The sequence below is a fragment of the Odocoileus virginianus genome, chromosome 14 (genome assembly GCF_023699985.2).
Source record: "Odocoileus virginianus isolate 20LAN1187 ecotype Illinois chromosome 14, Ovbor_1.2, whole genome shotgun sequence".
Lineage (NCBI taxonomy): Eukaryota > Metazoa > Chordata > Mammalia > Artiodactyla > Cervidae > Odocoileus > Odocoileus virginianus.
This window is the reverse complement of record NC_069687.1, coordinates 50,691,801-50,710,590: the sequence shown is the minus strand read 5'-3', so window position 1 is coordinate 50,710,590 and position 18,790 is coordinate 50,691,801. Positions and strand designations below refer to the sequence as shown.

General features: G+C 42.2%; 1 long non-coding RNA gene across 4 annotated transcripts in view; it reads right to left on the bottom strand.

The window, feature by feature from the left end:
* The window catches only part of LOC110124441 (uncharacterized), a 233,423-nt gene that overhangs the window by 182,089 nt on the left and 32,544 nt on the right, over positions 1-18,790 (bottom strand). The window lies entirely within an intron of this gene.

Sequence of the window (18,790 nt, the reverse complement as noted above, 5' to 3'; positions counted from 1 at the left end):
CCAGGCAGTTACAAATGCAATAACAAATAAAGCAGGGAAGGGGGATACCAGATGATGAAGGACTTGCTGTTTTAGATTCATTAGTCAAAGAAGGTTCTGCTTAAGCGACTTTTGTGCAGAATATGCTAGGATGCTGCATAAAGGAACAGCTTTCCACAGAGACGGGAAAGCCAGGGCAAAGATCCTGACATAGAAACATGCTTTGCGTGTTCCAGAAACATACGGAAGTCAGGGTACCTGGAGAGAGGGAAGCAGAGTGGGGGAAGCAAGAGGAGGAGAGGGTGGTGATTTCAGAGAAGGTGGCAGGAGCCAGACCACAGAGCATCTTGCAGGGGACAGTAAGGAGTTTGGACTCTGAGTTGCAGTGGGAAGTCAGCATCTGTAAGAAAGCTATACGCAGGTGGCTGAGTGTTGAGAGAAAATAAATCAGGTTAAGGGGATGGAGAGACTGGAAGACCAGGGAGGCTCTTTCAAAGAAGTGGTCAGAGAAGTTCTCTCTCTCAGGATGTGACTTTAGGGCTGAATCTTAAACTATCTGAAGCAGCAGTCATGCAGATATCTCCGAGAAGCTACTTCCAGGCAGAGGAAACAGCACTGAGGTGGGAATAAACTTGACATCTTCTAGAAAGAGCAAGGAGATCAGAATGACTGGTCTGCAGTGTGGGGGGAAGAATGGGATGAGACAGGGCCAGGCAAGTAGGCGAGGGCTGGTTCAAAGGCCGTTAGAGGCCAGAGTAGGCTTTTTATTCTGAATCACTTGAAGATTTTGGAGAATTTTCAGTAGAGAAATGACATATTTGTTTTACTAGAATGACTGATTGCCGTGTTGAGGACAGACAACAGCAGGGAAGGACTGGAAGTATTGAGACCTGATAGGAGCCAGCTGCAACAGCTGGGGCCTTGAATGGCCATGCTCTGCCTGGAAATGCCAACAGTGATTAGGTTCTGGATCTGTTCTGAAAGAACCGGCAGTACTCGAAGATGAATTGGATGCAGAGGTGGAGAAAGGGGGAAAGCAAAGGATGGATTTTGGTTTTGTTGTTTGTTGGCTTGTTAAGGGAATCTGATCAAAGTGCAGGGGATTTTGATGGTTGGTCTTAACCAAGAAGAGTATGGTACAAAACCAAAGCCTTAGACACTGTGAAAGGCCAGAGCCTGGCCATGATGGAGCTCTGGAGGGAACCGAAGAGGGCCATGAGACTGGGACGAAGGGAGCAAGGAGAGAAAGGAAGGCCTGGGCCTCCAAGGAGGATGAGACTGGGGAGATCCTGTGGAGGAAGACGCCACAGTTTTGCTCCTACCTTGCTTTTCAATCATGATACAGTAAAATTGACTTTGTGTCTGTGTGTGTACATGGATGTGCAGGTCTATGGATTTTAGCACTTGTATAGCCACATATAACCATCACCAAAATCAGGATACAGAACAATTCCATTACCCAGAAAATTCCCTTGAGATATTCCTTAGCTCAGTGCTTTAGCTTTGTTCTCTTAAAACTGTCATATAAATTAAATCATATAGCACATAATTTCTAGAGATTTGATTCTTTCACTCAGCCTGCCTTTCAGATGCCTTTGAGATTCATTCAAATTGGTGCTTGTTATTGCTGAATAAGTATTCCAGTGGATGGAAGTACCACAGTTTATCCATTTACCTATCGAAGGGCATTTGGATTATTTCCAGTTATGGGCAATTATCAAAGAAGCTGTTCCAGATATTCCAGTATCAGTTTTTGTGAGAAAATAAGTTTTCACTTCTCTAGGGTAAATACCCAGGAGTGGGGCTGCTTAGGTGGTACAGTAAGGATGTGTTCAACTTTATAAGATTCTGCCAAACTGTGCTCCAGAGTGGTTGGTCCATTCTGCATTCCTATGAGAGTTTGTCATTTACCCTGCCTCTTCACCAGCACTTTGTGTTGTGAATTTTTTTTTTTTTAGCCATTCTAATAGATTCTTAGTGGTATACAATTTTGGTTTTAATCTGCATCTCCCTTATGACTAATGATGTTGAGCATCTGTTTATGTGCTTATCTGCCATCCTTTAGTTCTCTTTGGTAAAGTATTCTTTTGTCCACTTTTTAACTGGTTGCTTGTTTTCTTCCTAATGACTTTGGAGAGAGCTTCATATATTCTGGATACAAGTCCTTGTTCAGACATGTAATTTGTAAATATATTTCCCTAACATGTATTGACTTTTCATTCTAATAGTATCATTTTTTTCCCCTAAGAGTGTCTTTCACAGAGGAAAAGTTTTTAACTTTGAGTACTTCCACAGTGGTACAGTGAATAAGAACCTGCCTGCCAATGCAGGGGATGTGGGTTTGATCCCTGGTCCAGGAAGATTCCACATGCCAGGGAAGCAACTAAACCCATGTGCCACAACTACTGAGCCTGTGCCTAGAGCCTGCATTCCATGACTACTGAGTCCGGGAATGAAGAGACAGTGTTCCACAAGAGAAGTCACTGCAATGAAAAGCCCATGCATCACCATTAAGGGTAGCCCCCACTTGCAGCAACCAGAGAAAGCCCGCACATAGCCACAAAGACCCAGTGCAACCAAAAATAAAATAAATAATTAAAAAAATTTAATTTTGGTAAAGTGCATCTATTAATTTTTCTCCTTTGTAAATCTTACTTTTGGTCATGTTTAAAAACTCTTTGTACATTCATTAAGATTTTCTCCTACTTGAGTTAATTTTTATATGAGGTATGAGGTTTAGGTCATGATTTGGTTTTTTTACATATGGATTTTCAATTGTTTTAATACTATTTGTTGAAAAATATACCTCTTCTATTGAATCATTTTTGCACCTTTGTCAAAACTCAGTTGGCCCTATATTTGGGGGTCAATTTCTGGGCTCAATTCTGTTCCTTTGATCTACGTGCCTGTCCTTTGCCAATATGTACTACACTTACTGTCTAGGTTACTCTAGTTTTATAAGTCTTATTTTGGGTGGTATGATTCCTCCAACTCATTCTTCTGTTTCAAAATTATTTTAACTATTGTAATTCCTTTGCCTTTCAATATACATTTTAGAATCAGCTTGTCTATACCTACAAAAAACCTGCTTGGATTTTGATTGTTACTCTGTTAAATCTACAGATCAATTTGAGATCAAGTGACCTCAAGTGACATTGAATTTTTCAATTTACAAACAGGACATCTCTCCATCTTTAAGTCTTTGTTAATTTCCTTTCTCATCCTTTTGTAGTTTTAGACAAACAGATACTATGCATGTTTCATTGTATTTATAGCTATAATCTCACTTTTCAGAGCTATGAAAAACTGTGACTTTTGTTTTAAATTTTTGGTTTCTTATTGTTTATTACCAGTATACGAAAGTACAATTAATTTTTGTGTGTTTGCCTTGTATCTTGCAACTTTATTAAACTCATCTATTGGTTCTAGTGGGATTTTTTTTTTTTTTTGTAAATTCCTTGGAATTTTCTTCATAGAAAAATATGTCACCTGTGAACAGGGTTTCTTCTTTTCCAAGTATATGACTCATGTCTTTCTCTTGCCTTACTGCACTTGGTAGAACTCCCAGTACAACCCTCAAGAGCAGTGGTGAGAGTGGGTACTATTGCCTTGTTCCCATAGGAGTAAATCACATAGTCTTTCACCATTTAGTATGATGTTAGCCACAGGTTTTTTATAGATGCCATGTATTAGTCTGAGGAAGCCCCTTTCATTTCCAATTTGTTGAGAGTTTTTATCATGAATGGATGTTGAATTTTGTCATATGCTTTTTATGCATATGAAAAGAACGAAAAGCAAATGAAAAGGATGTGTGATTTCATTTCTTTAGACTGTTAATATGGTGGGTTACATGCGATCCTGGCAAAGTATGTTTATATATTGCTGGATTTGACTTGCTAATACCTTGTTAAAGAGTTTTTTGTTGACTCTGTTCATGAGGGGTATTGATCTATAGCTTTTTTGTGTATTATCTTTATGAGGTGCACATTAAGCAGTGTTTAGAAGGAAATTTATAGCATTAAGTACTTACTTAAAATATTTAATGCTGCAAATAGAAAGTATTCAAATCAATAATCCAAGTTTCCACCTTAAAAACCTAGAAAAAAATACCGAAATGAACCCAAGGCAAACAAAGAAAATGGAAGTAATAAAAATAAGAGCAGAAATCAATGAAATAATAGAATTGATCTGGTATCTGGTCAATGCTGGCCTCATAAGATAAGTTGGGAAGTGTTCCATCTTCTCTTTCTGGAAGAAATTGCATAGTATTGGCCTAATTTCTTTAAATGTGTGGGAGAATTGAGTAGTGAAATCATATGAGCCTGGAGATTTATTTTTCATGAGATTTAAACTATAAATCCAGTTACTTTAATAGTCATAAAGCTATTCAGGTTATCTGCTTCAACTTGTTGAGTTTTGGTAGCTTGAGCTTTCCAAAGAAAACAATACAGTTTCTCTAAGTTGTTGAATGTATGTTCATAGAGTTGTTTTCAGTATTCCCTGATGATTTTTTGGGGGAGTGTCTGTGGGATCTATACCAATATCTTATGTTCAGTAATTTGACCCCCATCTTCATAGTCTTTCTCTCTTTCCCTTTAATCTCTCTCTCTCCATCTTGCTAGAAGTCTATACATTTTAATAATATTTGCAAAGATCCAAATTTTGGCTTCTTTTATATTCTCTATTGCTTTTCTGTTTTTTATTTCATGGATTTCTGCTCCATATTGCTTTCTTTGCTCCCATTGCTGCCATTTAGGGATTGCTTGGGGACTGGGATGTGAGGGAACAAGAAAAGAAAAACTCAACGATGAATTTTTATACTCTTTCTGAGAGTTGGGAGTGTCTTTTCTCACTTCTTGAAGCAGCTTCTCCTGGAGCTCTCCAGGTCTGTTCCCTCGATCCTACTTCTATGTTTTCAGGCTGTGTTGAGTTCAGGATGGGAGGATATTGGAGGCAAAAAAAAATGATAAATTCAACACCAGTTCAACAGTACTCCAAATTCTGGTCTTCTTCTCCAAATTACTTGCTACTTTTTATGTTTCAGAGTCTTCATCCACTTTGTCTTGTTTTTATAGTTGCAGCCAGTCAGTACAACCAGGTGGAGTGTGTTTTTTCTGTATGATGCAGAACTGAAAAATTTCCCCCACATTCTTTGAACCAGGTCAGAAAAGGGCCTGGGACCTGATACATCGAGCCACCTTACTGTCTTCTATCACCACCCTCGCTCCTTTGCCGTGAGTTTCTCTTCCACAACCGATGCTTTTACCATCAACGCATCTCCAAGAGTTCCACAGGGATCGTCTGCAACTGGAGTTGAGGCAACTTTGATGTTTGGCACACGGAGGACTACATAGAGCCCAGACAACTAAGAAGCATTTCTTCCTTCAGAGATCGACTCCTGTTATTTAAGAATTAGCGGTTTGTTCCAGAGGGGATCCTTAGTGAACTCGGTCTTGGGCATCACGTTTAAGCGTGGTACGGGTTATCCTGAAGGTCAATGGTTGGTCTCGTGAAGTTTTCTTCCAGGTCAGACTGATAGTACCTGAGATGACTTGATTTTTCTTACAAATTTACTGAAAGGGAAAGCAGTCTTTCCTATTCTCCAGGCTCATGCACAACTCCTTGTAACCTTTTCTGATGCTAGGTGAATTTGGTCCAAGTTTCCAGAACTCTGCTGAGAGCGGACAGTCAATCTGAGCTGGGCATCCACGTCACCCTCATAGAGTATCAATTTTCCTAGTGTAATAAGAGAGGAATGCCCCAGTGGCAATACCCTTGCAGACTTAATGGAGAAGAATCCTGACACTAATGAAGAACCCATCCTTTGCCTACAGACCTGCCTGAACCAAAGAAGCCTAGCAATTCAAGGGCTTGTGTTTTTAATATATTTTAAAATTAAAGTCAACATGGGTGGGTGGCTCAGACTGAATGGTCATTGTACACCAGGCTGGTTATCTCACGATTAGTTATACAAAAAAAAAAAAAAAAAAGGATCAGATAAACACAGACACAACCTCTGCCTCCATTGTTAATGTAAATCATTCTTTGCATCATTTGTCTTTCCTTCAGACTGGATACAAAAGTCATAGAAATGAACAATTGATGCCTAAACATAGGAGACCTTGAAAGTCAGTGTAAGTCAAATGTTTATCCTAGGTCATCATTAAGAGGTTGAGTGGATTTGTTTATAAACACAGGCCATTCTGTCAGTGGGGATCAGGAGAGATCGTGTTTCTTGCAGTGTGGAGACAGTTCTTTTAAAGACACATTGCAGCTTTTCTGCCATGCACAGTAAGTTATATAGATAATTCTTTTTATGGGACATGATGTGTTGTCTCCTGAGCAGGGCCGAGCCTTAAGTGTTATAGAAACAATGGTTTTTCTCACCACTTTGTGCAAATGCCATTTTTCTTTACCCACTGAGTGGGAGCTTTCTAGAGACTACAGTGAGAGCAGGGTCACCCTTCCCCCAGCTGCTGGGTCACTGTCTGACATGCACTCAGCCAAGACCTCTTTGAGAGCCCTGGGAGGTCTCTCCAGGCGACTCCCCCCACCATGAAGTCTGGGGCACCAACCCCTCGGAGGGTGTTACATCTTTTCAGGTTACCCATTTCCACTGCCCCCATTCTCTGCTGAGGGTTTTGTGGGTGGCAGCTGTTTTTCCCACCCAGTCCAACCGAAGGCAGCTACAGAAAAAGTGCCAAGGCAAACAGAATGAGAGCCTTGGGGACCCAGTAATGGGTACAGAGCGTGGAGTGTGGTAATCATTCCTTTGATTTGTGCTCAGATATGTTTTCTATTTGCTTTCACATTTTCCCCCTGGATTGCAAATAATCTGAACCAGGGTAAAATCATTACAAAGTGGCCTTCAAACATCATATCTGCATTGGAACTGAATGACTGATCAGACATTTAAATACAGAAACTGGGAATTCACGTGAATTGCAATGATACAGTTTTTAAAAACATGCTCAAAGTTGTTTAAATAATCTTTGCTTTCTTGATACACTCTTGAACTCTAAGAATTCCGCGTTTTTTCCCTTTTAATTTTGTTCCCTTTTTTTCCTATTTTAACACTGCTCAATGATTTGGTTATAACCACAAAGGCAAAAATAAAAAAATTATTTTCCCATCATTTTAAATAAATAAACAGGGAAAGAAAATGAGACAAAATCCTCAACATTCCCAGGGTCTGGTATCTCTACCCTTTTTCTAGGGTCAATTTCTTGGGATGATGGATGCCTTCTTATGTTGTCATTAACGTCTCCTGGCCAGCCTCTCTGAAGACAAGCAATGAAATAAGTACAGGTAGAATGGCTGCTTCGGCTGAGTGTCTTCCACCCCCACCCAGGAGATGGGGACAGAAGAGCTGAGATAAGAGATAGATGAGGGCTGACCTGTGTTGGGCGAGGCTCTTGCCTGGTGGACCCCTGATGGCAGTCAGGCATTGGGATCCAGCAGGGCTCAGAATCCCAGGTTAATGTCAAGTGCTGGGTTTTCTTTTAGTTACTCAAGGATCAAAGGGAAATTATTCAATAAAAAGGAACTTAAAGGGGACTTCTGGGCCAACACGAACTTTAATCAAAAACACTTGTTCCAATGCAGCTTTCTTGACCTGACTTTTCATATTGTCTTTTCAGTTCTTATACATTTGTGATTAAAATAAGGATCTTCTCCATCACAATTCAGCATCCCCTTTCCTCTCAAATGACCAGAATCTCACAAAGGTGACACCTCAGTTTGTTGCTAATGAACTGAAGATATATGTTACAATTTGGCATTCTGATCAAGAAGGGTAAATACTTTTCAACAGACTGGATATTAAGTATAAATAAGCAGTGTGCAGGCTAGGTGTTATAAATGAAAGCAGGAAAAAAACAGAAGGTGCATCTCATTCCTGTTAGAAATATGGATGATTAGCCACCTCCTCTATAAAAACTACTCTTTAATAACCCTCAATTGCCTCTTACTTGTAAGAACACCACTCATGCATTTGAACTTTTCACTTCAGCTTGTTTTGCTCTCTTCTGTTCAGATCCCTGTTCCTTGACAGTGGCGTGTCAGAGACATATCACACTGTGACCTTAATAACATTCTCCTTTAAAAGGAGTCAGGCACAAACTTCCCAGAGTCTCTAATATTCTAGGTGTTCATCAGGGAGACTAGAACATAAAATTCCTCCCACTTGGAGTACACCCACATCAATGTTTCTCCAGAATCTATTTATCTTAGTCACGACCTATGAGCATGAATAGAATGTGGCTAATGTTTCCCTGTATTCTGTAAGCCTGAGTGCTGGGAAAAGTTAGAATGTATACAGTTGCAATTTCTAGGGAGAAGGACAATAACTTCTCAGCTTTTTTTTTTTTTAAGGAAAAAAACAAGTTTAAGAATCAGAACATCCATCTTAAAAGTGCCCTTTCTTTTTCTTTTGCAGCATTAAAAAAAAGAACTCTGCCTCTCAGTTTGGTTCGCCTGCTACGGTGTTGCTGATATTGTGATTGTTAGATTAACAAAAAGTGGGGAAATCTAACAGCAGATGATTCCAAAACTGAACGGTGCACATATAATAATAGATAAGTACACACCATGAATTAATGAGGAAATGGATATAAGCTAAAAGGAAACAGTGATCCTTTGGAAATTGAAGATAAGAGCTTAATTAGTTATATAGAAAACTACAGGAAGCCGTGACCTGAATTTGATTGAAGAGAAGTAAACTTCGGTGGCCAAATCCTTGGATATTAGGCCAATATTTTGCTTGAATTCTGTCTATATCTACTGCAGAGGAGGAAAATTCAGAGTAATGTGTGTTTACTCTTCCTAATTGAAGAGTTTGGGCCCTAATGAGTTTTCTGAACACAGCAAAGAAAGCTGCATGTGAAAGGGAAACTAAAGGGTATATGGGAATGAAAAAAAAAAAAAGTGTCCCCGTGAACACAGGAAAGTTTATTTGGTGGGTTGGGAAAAATCCCCAAAAATGGGTTTTAGAAAGGTGATGTGGTTAAAAGATACTCCCCCTGGCTACAAGAGAACTAAAAACACAAAGGTTGACTCCAACCCCTCCCCCACATAAATGATACAGGCATATGTGGACAAGCAAACAAACCTGGAGTATGTTACTTGCTTCTGCCTATTGTTTATGTTACATGGGATTTCTGTCTGCACACCTTGGAGTTTTCTTCCAACCAGCCCCAAAGATTAAAGTCTACATACAATCTGAGAATGAAAAGAAGTATCTCTAAATGTAAATACTTAATCAGGAATGTGTCATTGAAGACAAGCCCTTGATTAGTACCAATATAAATTTCATTTAACCTGATTAGGGCTATTTAGCCTCAAGGCATATGTTAAATTCTGTCTTGGACTCTGACAAGGGGCAGAAGAATCAAAGAAAGGAACAAGGAATGGGCTCTGTCCTTGGGGACTTAGGACATGACAGTAAAAATACATTGAAGAAGCACACAGGACTGAACAAGCAAACAATACTAAGACAGGCTTTGGCAAAATGTGTTACAGAAGAGATGAGTAATCAGAGAAGGCCTCTCGGAAGAAAGATGCTTGTTCTGATAACTGAAAGATAATGGAGGCAGAGGAGGAGGAAGAGGGCGTCCTTGGGTAAAGAGTGACATAAGGAAAGGCAAGCAGGCTGGAGCAGCATTCCAAGATGACTTGGAAGAACATTCTGGTTAATCACTGGTGTGTAACACACTACCTCAAAACTCAGTAGTGTAAAACAAACATTTTAGTTTGCTCACATGTTTTGTGTCTCAATAGTCCAGGAAGGGCCCAGTTGGGTGGTTTATCTCTGAGCTACATGGAGCCAGCTGGGGCTGGAGTGTCCGTTTCCAAGGCAGCTTTTCACTCGTAAATTTGGTGCTTGGAGTCCTTGACCCGTCTGGCTCGCCCTCCCTCTCAACTGTCTCCCTCACCTGGGCCTGGGCTCCTAACACCATAGAAGCCTTGGGGTAATGACTTCTTTACAAGACAGCTTAGCACCCAAGGGCTCCCAGGGGCACAGCCAGAGTTGCAAGGCTTCTTGTGACCTAACCCTGGAAAACCTGGTATCACTTCCACCACATTCTAGTGTCAAGCAAGTCAGAAAGGCCAGCCCATATTCAAGAGAATAGGAATTAGACTCCATCTCAATGCGAAAATTCACAATAAATGTGTGGCCAACTTTAAACTACCTCAGAGAGCAACGGATAAAGCAGAATAGGGTACGTAAATGATCAATCCCAGAGAGCAGGAACAATCGCCAGAGCAAGAGGCAGAGACAGAGTGTAGAGGGCTTTGAAGGTGCGGTGGAGTGATCTGAACGTGTCAAGAGCAACACCTGGGCTCTTGGCACATCCTCCCCGTGGAGCTGTATTCAGATAGACACAACAGAGCACTCTGATTTTTTAGTGTTCCCAGACACTGGACTAAGTAAGTATAAGAAAGTGAAAGCGTGAGTCACCCAGTTGTGTCCGACTCTTTGTGACCCCATGGACAGTAGCCTGCCAGGGTCCTCTATCCATGGAATTCTCCAGGCAAGAATACTGGAGTAGGTAGCCATTCCCTTCTCCAGGGGATCTTCCCAATCCAGGGATCGAACCCAGGTCTCCTGCATTGTAGGCAGATTCTTTTATCATCTGAGCCACCAGGGAAGCCCTAGGTAAGTGAAGGAGACTGAAATTCTCATCTGAATCTCTCTAGCAGGATACTTTCCGGTCAGGGCATATTTGGTTGTGAAGAACAGAAACTCATGCAAGCTGGTTTAAGAAAAACAAGGACCTTTCCCAAAGCACGACAGGCAAGCATAAGAGTATCCCAGGACAAGACGTAAGGGAGCCAGGTCACAAGAAGAGTGACAAATCTGATACTACAGCCCCTGGAGTCAGGGCTGCCTGCTCTCTCCCTAGAGGGGCCTGACATCTCTCATCTCTGCACCAGCCGTGAGCTCTTGCTTGTCTTAGCAGAGGAGCTTTCTCTGCTGCCTCATCAGAATACACAAAGCTAAAAATGGCTGCCCCAGGCCTGCATGACATTTGATTTCTACTAGCCTATATGCCTTTGATTCCAGGCATCCGACAATATCTGACTACCGATTGTGTATCTCTTAACTTGAATCCTGGAGAGGTCTCTGGTTGGACTGGACCAGTCAATGGGCTGGTCTCTTTTTTTTTTTTTAATTGGAGTATAGTTGCTTTACAGTGTTCTGCTAGTTTCTATTGTACAGCAAAATGAATCAGCTATACTTATACCTATCTCTTTTTGGATTTCCTTCCCATTTACCCTTTGAGTCAAATATCTACTCTTATTCCAATCAAACAAAGCAGGAGAATAGGTTTATATGTTTAACAAAGAGCAACATAAACACATAGTCATCTAGTTTACCCTCCCACCTAACCATCACTGAGAGGGCACAGGTGGGGAGTAGTTCAAGAAAAAAGCTACGCAGGATGGCTAAGTGACAAGAAAAGGATCATGGGGGGAACATGCCAGCCTAGAGCTGCGGAACTGGAGCAAGGACAGAATAGCTGGTCCCCAGGTCATCCTTCATTCATATCCCAAACCTCCCCTGATGGAATCCCATTTCCCATTTCCTATTGAACTTGACTTGGCAGCCTTGATGTATGAAGCAGTAAAGTAATGGACAGTAATGGATAGTATCGAAGATTGTCCTTTCTTATCTGGTTCTCACAGAGGATTTTTATGCTTATAATAGTATTGGGGGTGTTATCCCTCTCTTCTGATATCATTCTTCAACATACATATCTACACCTAAGTCATAAGGAAAGAGTTATAGCATAAGTGTAAGCTCTTTAATTTTGTCAATGAAAATTATTAATTAAAAAAGTGAGTGAGAAAACAAATCCCAGTTGGAGAAAAGTATTAATGGCACTTCATACCATCATAGAAAATGCAAATCAGGTGTTTCCTTTTCCATAATTAGCAGACAAATCAGGATAAATTTTAAATTGATGAGCACTCTTTCAATACTGGAGAAAGGTATTGACCTTCTCGTGGTAAAGGTAAGCATGAAGTATATTAAAAATCACCATTTTCTCAGTAATCAAGTTTACTTCTACAATGACTTTGGACTATGACACTCCTTCAGAAATGCTGCCTGCTCAAAATTCTCCAAACAGCAGTGCTGAATGGAATTCTGCTGGGCTAGGAGAATCGTGGCTGCGTAGTCGAAATCAATTTGTTCCTGAGATTGACACAAGAGCCAGCATGTCAGCCAAGCTCCCTCACGCCATCTGTGCTCTGATTGTGATCAATAGGTATCTGCGATATGCCCAGGAAATGTGCTGTTTGATTACTTTTACACAGGAGACAGGACAAAACATCGCAACCCAGAGCCTCCTAATGTGGATATGGAAGCTGGCTGATGAATTATTAGAATATAGACTTTGCACTGATAAACTTTTGAACTTTCATTGAACTTGTAGATTAAGAAAAGGCAGTTTTTCCAAGAGGAAAATTCACCAGACAACCAACAATTTTTCTTTCACATATTTAAGCGAGATGTTCGATCTGGTAAGGAAATAATAGTAATTTATGTCTTTGATAATTGAGAAGGATTATAGTTCTATACACAGAAAAAGCAACCATCACCCGGGCCCTGTGAGTCACAAAGCCATTAAAGAAGAAGCTTCCAGCTTAAAAGCAGATGAAACTTCCGGATCTGGAGCGTGATGTTCTCCAAGAGGGAGCTGAACAAGGGGAAAGAAATCCCCATCTACTTGTAAAATTAGGGCCCCCTCTCTGCCTGCCTTCCCAACAACCATAATGACACTTTTCAGGTTCCTCTTGATCGCCCACACTAAAAGACACAACACACACACACACGAGGACCATTTCTCTTCGTGTCCAGAGTTCTCTGTGTGTGCCACTCTGCACACACAATAGACCCACACTGACCCTCAGTGGGAGGCAACCCTCCAAGTATCAGCACTGATGCTGCCTCTTTCAATCTACAGAGACTCCCCACTCTCTAAACTCATCCGTCCTATAGTCTGTAGGAAATGTCCGGAGCAGGTGAGAGGTTAAGAAGGGAGATTGCTGACCAACTGGAAACATGTGTTTGGTACATTCAACTCACTGAAAGAAATTATTTTATTCATAGTGTCAGCTGAGATTGGATTCCTGAAAGGTGGGAATTACTAATTTCACTGCTATGACACTGAACAGCTTATATGAAAAACATACAATGGCTTGTGGTCCTTTGGCCTGATGGACAACAAGGCACCAAAGGCTCCGACTAAATGCTGGCCACTCTACAGTTTGGTTGCCCTTTTTAATGATATAATCCTATCACCTTCCTTCCCAGGTTTTATCCCTATAATGCTTTTGCTTCCCTGGAATTCAATTTATGTCAGCCCGACCACTTCTTTTAGCATGTATCTTGCTAGATGCTGAAAAATGAGAAGGAAACAATCTTATCATGAGTTGCTGATAGCTGGTGTTTATAGCTTCACAGGTGTTATAATGCAAGGCTGGGAAACTGCCAATGAGAATGAGAACATAGTTTCAAAGAGAGGTCTAGGGATGCAGCCAGCAGCTCTATGTGAGGGGTCCAATGTGGCTATTTCAGTTGCAAGGAACAGAGACTTATGCAAGCTTTCTCAAGTCATGGGGGTTGTGTTATTATGAGGCCTGGCATGAGAAAGTCAGGCCTAGACATCCACTATTCTCTCCACTCTCTTTCTCTTGGGGCATCTCTACCACCTCAGCAGGTCTGCTCTGTCCTCCGGTCTCTACTGACTTGGCTTATTCAAAGTTTCTGGTTCCTCACACTGTGGTCTGCATATGACCACTCATGACCTCCACTCTGTCACCTGGTGTTTAGCTTTAGCAGTCACTGCTCACTGCCTTATTTGAATTTTTAAAAAGGAGAGAGAGAAAATTCAGTTGTTCCCTACTAACATTTCATGTGGCTGCACTCCGGGTTACTGGTCAACCACCACATAGACGGCTCTAGTGCTGGTTACCTAGTCATGAACCGATTCTCTGTGGCCAAAAGCACTAGCTCATGGGGGTATAAACAAAGCTGTCCCTTCAGCATGGGTAGTTCAACGCATAAGGGCTTGACAGGCATTCTGAAGGTCAGTCTGCCTGGTCAATGAGATAACTGGGAAAGGTCCCATAGAAGAAGTTATATTTGAGATGACCATCACAAAAGGATCCCACGCATGATCAGGCAAAGATGGCATAAACGTGAAGGTAAGTCCACAGGCAAAAGTTAAAAGAAGGAAAGTAGGGAGTACATTTATGAGTATTCTGGTTTGGCTATAGCAGTGCTTCTCAAACTTTCTGTGCATGGAAATCACCTGCAGTTCAGTTCAGTTCAGTTCAGTTGCTCAGTCGTGGCCAACTCTTTGCAGCACCATGGACTGCAGCACGCCAGGCCTCCCTGTCCATCACCAACTCCCGGAGTTTATTTAAACTCATGTTCATTGAGTCAGTGATGCCATCCAACCATCTCATCCTTTGTCGTCCCCTTCCCCTCCCACCTTCAATCTTTCCCAGCATCAGGGTCCTTTCAAATGAGTCAGTTCTTCATATCAGGTGGCCAAAGTATTGGAGTTTCAGCTTCGGCATCAGTCCTTCCAATGGACTTGTTTCCTTTAGGATGGACTGGTTTGATCTTCTTGCAGTCCAAGGGACTCTTAAGAGTCTTCTCCAACACCACAGTTCTGCAGATCTTGCTAAAATGCAGATTTCTATTTAATAAGCCTGAGGGGGATCTGACATGCTGCATCTCCAACAAGTTCCCCAGTGATACCCATGTGCTGTACACACTTTGTATAGTAGGCTAGAGCAAAGACTGTCAAAACCTTGAACGCCAAGCTAAGAAATTGGTATCTACTCTACTTCAGCAATTAATACAAGGCTCTGGAGGATTTGGAACACAAGAATGATATAATCAGTATGGTGTTAAAGGACAGTTGATTTGGCAAGGCTTCACGGGATAAATCAGAAGAGAACCGGAGGATCAGCTATTTAACAGCTGCAAAGGCAAGGAAAGGGGTAATAAGGACTTAAATGAGGATGACTGCCATGGAAGGGGAAAGAAAGGGATGTATAAGACATATAACCCATTGAGCATGTCCTTCCCACTGCTCTTACCCTGCCTTGCCTTAGTTGACGAGAGAAGTCACTTCCTCAGGCATCAACTGGTGACATGTTTATGTGTCCTTCCAAGGGTGTCTGCTTTTCATTTCAAATCACATCTAAAGATACATCCTCTCTTTTACCTCTAACCCTTAATTTCATTCTCTCTGCCTAACTGCATTTTCTATTGTGTGCAACTTGCTGCATGATTTAACTGTATTATAACCATGTAACTGTGTTATTTAGCTATTATTTCATTGTGTACAGTAACCAAATTCAGTAACTACATTTGTTCTGCTGAGGAGTTTGGGAGGAAGCATATCTGAAGGGCACTAGGCAATGAAGTAAAGTCTATTACTGCCCTATCACCATCAGCAAAATGATCTGTTTGTTTGCAGTTCACTGAAGTACATAGACAAAGAAATTGAAAGCGAGCTTAGGGAGTACCTGAATGAAGTCCAGATATGGAGATGGATGGATACTCTAAACACTATGCTTCGGTTCAAGATCCCCCCCAAAAACAGCAATATGACAACATCCAGTAGGGAAGTTTCCAAATCACATATTGACAGAGAAGAAGAGATAGGGAGACAAACCCTATTTTAGAATTCAGAACTTCTGTTATTACCAGCTTACCCGGTCCCAACTATATATTTATAACCAAGCAAAAGATAAGCTTGAGGTTAAATACAAATCCCAACTGAAATTTTCTTAAGGCTAAAGGCCTCCTAATATCCTGAGATTATGGATATAAAGGAGGAAATCTGTGCTTACCTATTGGATTGTTCATGCCATTTTGAGCTTGAACTCTGAATACTGAACTTTGGTTTTCCAGTTGGACATTTGAGGTCCCTGTGCATTAAATAATTTACACACCTAGCAGAACTCTAAATCCAACCCTTCTTCTCTTAATGGGATGGGATTTTGTGCACGCATGTAGACATGACAGTTCAAAAACCAAACAGTCATTGCTGCTCAAAAAAATCAAACAAAACAACAATTTGCCCTGTGTTTACAAAAAGAAAGAGAAAGAACTGTCCAGCCCAAGAGACTAGAGCTATTTTGATTGCACGAGAACATAATCAGAGTCAGGAACACAATGGAGTAGATATTCCCAAAGGAAATCAAGATTAAGACGCACACTTCGGCCTCCTATGAACGCCAACCTCCCAAGCCCACAGGTCATTTTGTCTGACAATGTCACATCGATTCACATTTCACAATGTGCGCTTAACTTCAGAATCTTAATGTGCTGGTTAGAATTAGCCATATTGTTGGAGAGAGCCTAATCTTGACCACGTCCTCCTTTGGAATCACTTCCTAGTTGGTTGGGGCATCAGCAAGATGCCTTGTCATTCTGGTAAATGTGAACCAGGAAGAAAGAAATATTAACAATAAATTGTGTATGTGTTATGCATGTATACAAATACATATGTACATAAATTGAACATGCATATTTCATATATATAAAACTGAACTTGTGCCAAGTCCTTCTCTTACAGGACACTGGGAGACCCTGCTTTGAAGAAAACAAGGATTCTGGAAAAAAATCCATGTCCCATATGACTGCAGTAATCATTTCTCTGTGTCTGTACATATCAAATCAACATACTGTATACCTTGTGAGTATGTACCGAGTTGCTTCAGTCATGTTCAACTCTTTGTGACCCTATGGACCATAGCCCACCAGGTTCTTCTGTCCCTGTGATTCTCCTGGCAAGAATATTGGAATGGGTTGCCATGCCCTCCTCCAAGGGATCTTCCTGGCCCAGGGATCAAAAGTGTATCTCTTGCATCTCCTGCATTGGCAATCGGGTTCTTTACCACTAGCACCTCCTGGGAAGCCTATTGTATACCTTGACTATACACAATTTTTATTTTAAAAAATAAAGTAAAATATAAAAAATAAGAAATGAGAAACAAGACCTCCTGTATTCAGTAGAGATGGTAATGGGTCAAACTCTGTCCCCACTATTTGAAGTAAAGTGGGGTTCAGGCTACTGGGAAGATACAGGGCAGAAAAAGGAATGGCTTATGGAGAGTGGTGTGAACCTGAGTGGGTCCCTTGGGTGGGGAAGGCAGCAGACACTGCAGCCCCATCATTTCCTCAGTCGCACTCTATACATACTGGGGTCAGGACTGCGGGCACACTTCTGAGGGTCCTGGTGGTGGCCGGGGGCGAAGGCAGGGCAGGGAGCCAGGCTGCCACACTGACCATCTGTGTGTCTCAGGCACTATCTCCAGAGACCATCCAGAAGGCAACACCCTCATGCCACCCATCCTGCTTCCTGCTTCCCTCTGGGCCACTCCTTCTGCAGTCCCACTGGAGCAGGAGTAAGAGCTGCCATCATCAGAAGGAACCTCCCTCCCCGGAGAGGCCTTGTCGACATCACACAGCGATCAAGAGACCGAGAGGCTGCAACGGAGAGAATCCCAGCCTCTCCCTTGCAGGCGCTGCACTCTTCTCTCCAGCCTTGTGAAGAGCTTCACTTGATGCCTGTGACTGCTGGGCGGGCCCTGCCCCCCTGGGCTGCAGGGCGGACACTGGGCTGCAAGACTGGGCCTCAGCTGCGGCTTGCACACCAAAGTTGCATCCAGCTGCTGTCTGCACTATCAGCCTCCGGGGCCTGCTCCCCAGTCCCAATGTCACTCACAACTACCCACTGTCCCCAGAAGGCTTTGGGGCCCAAGTAAAGATGCCAATTAGAGTATTTTTTTTTAAACGTTATGAGAATGATAATGAGAACTTGAGGACAAGAGTCTCATGTAATCTGCAAATTGAGAAAAATGCCTGAAAGTTATTATAAAAGAAGAATGATAAAAACATAAGTACTGGACTTCCCTGGGAGTCTAGGGTTGGGAATTTCCCTGCCAACATGGAGACACGGGTTCCATCCCTTAAGTTTGGGAAAATCCCACATGGCGCAGGGCAACTAAGTCCATGTGCCACAATTACTGAGCCTGTGCTCTAGAGCCCATGCTCTGCGACAAGAGATGCCACCTCACAGAGAAGCCCTCACACTGCAAGGAGTAGCCCCCACTGGCCCCCAACTAGAGAAAGCCCACACACAGCAACGAAGACTCAGCACAGCCAAAATAAATTAGGGGGAAAGAAAAAGCATGTACTTAAGGGGTGGGATTTAGGGGTGGTATCATGGAGAGGTGTGGGTGTTCTGAGCCTCTCTTACCTGACAGACATTTCTAAGCTGATGTGGAGAAGACTTGGAGAGAACACTCACAATGTCCCACTAGGACCGCCTCGACACAGACCCCACGCAGAGAAGATCCCCGTGAGGCAGAGGAGAGGTGGTACAACCCAGAATGGCTGCAAGGGAAATGCTTGATGCCCGAACCAGCCATTCACCCAGAAGCCAGCCTGGACCAGAACCTGGCCGGCAAACGGGGGCAGTCCTTCAGTTGAGTTCAGTCCCTCAATCGTGTCCCGCTTTGTGACCCCAGGGACTGCAGCACACCAGGCTTCCCTGTCCATTACCAACTCCTGAGCTTGCCCAAACTCATATCCATCAAGTCAGTGATGCCATCCAACCATCTTGTCCTTTGTTTTCCCCTTCTCCTCCTACTTGCAATGTTTCCCAGCATCAGGGTCTTTTCTAATGAGTCAGTTCTTTGCATCAGGTGGCCAAAGTATTGGAGCTTCAGCATCAGTCCTTCCCCTCCAGAGACCAGAGGAAGGTGGCAGGGACAC